This window comes from Ceratina calcarata, unplaced genomic scaffold, assembly GCF_001652005.2.
Source record: "Ceratina calcarata isolate Rehan_Ccalc_2016 unplaced genomic scaffold, ASM165200v1 scaffold275.2, whole genome shotgun sequence".
In the NCBI taxonomy this organism is placed as follows: Eukaryota; Metazoa; Arthropoda; class Insecta; order Hymenoptera; family Apidae; genus Ceratina; species Ceratina calcarata.
This window is the reverse complement of record NW_017149745.1, coordinates 70,067-72,151: the sequence shown is the minus strand read 5'-3', so window position 1 is coordinate 72,151 and position 2,085 is coordinate 70,067.

Genomic DNA, 2,085 nt, shown 5'->3' with positions numbered 1-2,085 from the left:
TTATGCGGTATACTTCCATATATTGAAATGAGTAATTTTGACCCCTTCCGGGGTTCCAGTGTTAAATATAATTTTTCTGGTTAATTGCAGAATTGATGGGGAGAGGGTGCCGTTTCTCTCTGGTGACCATCACTGATCGTGGAAACTGGATATTTAATAAATCCGACCGTCGAATGCTCCACGTCCCCCGTATTCAGTTTCACCTCTGTTTCCCATAAATCGTTGCGCCCGCTACGATTAACGATAAATCTGTTATTCCGCGACGCTTGTCACAGAACCGCGCCGTCGAGCAATTAAAGTGACGAGAGGATGACGCCGTTCCCTGGATCCTACAAACTTGGAAATGCCGGCTGAGATTATTACCGAGATGCACTGAGCATCTACATACATGTTGTAACCGGGTCACAGTTATAATTGTCCTATAAAAAGATTTAATGTAACCGGACGGGAACGCGATTACTGGGAATTCCCGGATTCCTTCAGCGAAATCATCATTCATTTGCTCGCCGAATGGCTCCGAATTAAAAGAACGCAAGTATTTCCATTTACGTAACATAAGAAAGTCACATAAAAAATTTGTCTACTAAAAAAGATGGATTATAAATATTCTTTATATATTTAAGGATGTATTGACTATACAGTCAAACCCCAAAGTTTATGTACCTTAGGAAAACGCAGTTCCTATAATTAAAAAGAAATCAGACNATCTAATGTTAATCGATTACTCCTGAAGTATTGAAGATAGAAGAAAATTGTATATGACCTTTTTTGTAAAAAATAATATTACCTACAACTTTTATTCGAAGCATTTTTCGAAATTTTGAGATAAAAGAATTTTTTTTATGTTTCGTATACAAGAGTCTCGTACCTCCATATGTGAAACCGGTCTCAGATTTTAGGAATGCTGATTGTACATCAAAAGATATCCATTACTAGATATAAGTGAGCTTCGGTACATTCTATAATGACGCGTTACGAACGGCCTGTCCCCGTTTCAACATGCCACATGAAAATCACTAGTTTCCATTTTCGAGCACGGTGATCAGCGTATTTTGACATTGACATTTAACCACCGTCCGTAATTACCGATTTTCAAGAATAAATAATCCAACAGTGTGAAGAAACACGTTTCACGAAAGGTTTAGGATAATTAATCGAGTACCCAATGGCTGACCTAGAAATCTCTGCGGGCCAGAGGATGCGAGAACGCTGGCTAATTCATCATCGTCCGGGCCTGACCGGGGGCCCGTCGAGGCGAACCGCGTTTCCAAACGATATGAGTTACGACCGGGACGGGGTGTTAGGCGTTCCGTGCGGGTGGATCGTGTTTTACCGTGACGGAGACACGCCGGCCGAGGAGAGGAAGAGGCCAACTGGAACGCGGAGTTCGCACGAGTGCGCGAATTCAATGGAAGGTTATGAATATATCCGATCCCCTGTTGTCGAAGTTGCGTGTCATAGTTAGGCCTCTCTTCTTATTCGCGCCTTTGTCTGTTGCATCGCGATTCTAAGTAGGCATTCCCTCGGTCACGATGAAAGTGAAAATCTACGCTCGTTCTACTCGCGGATGACCTACTGCTTGCCAAGAATCTGGGTGCTCCGTCGTACCACCACACGACTGCTCGGTCATTTATTTGCTCTGCTTCTTTACGCCCCCAATTAGAAATATTTCGTAGAGTTCCTCTGACGATTAATAAAATATTTGACGTCACGTGACGATGTTTCATTGAATCGTTTACTGAAAACTATTGTATGAAATAGGTCTAGTCTAACCCAACATAACCTAACCTAATAGGAAACTTGACTTTCTCGATTTTCCTACAATAAAACTGGAAATCCATCTGACCTTTCGTTTTATGTTCCCCATAAAACCAGATTAAAACAGTTCAAATCTTGTACAACAGAATCTTCATACATTTCGATTGCATTGATCTTAAAGTGAAGAGTACCTGAAAGTAACATTTAATAAATCCCTCGTCAAGAAGCTCGGACAAGCGAGGATGATTGAAACTTCCCTTTAACGGTTCAACAGGTTTCTACAAATTGTTTGGAACTGCTCGAATCGGTGGTAACATTGTTTCAGAC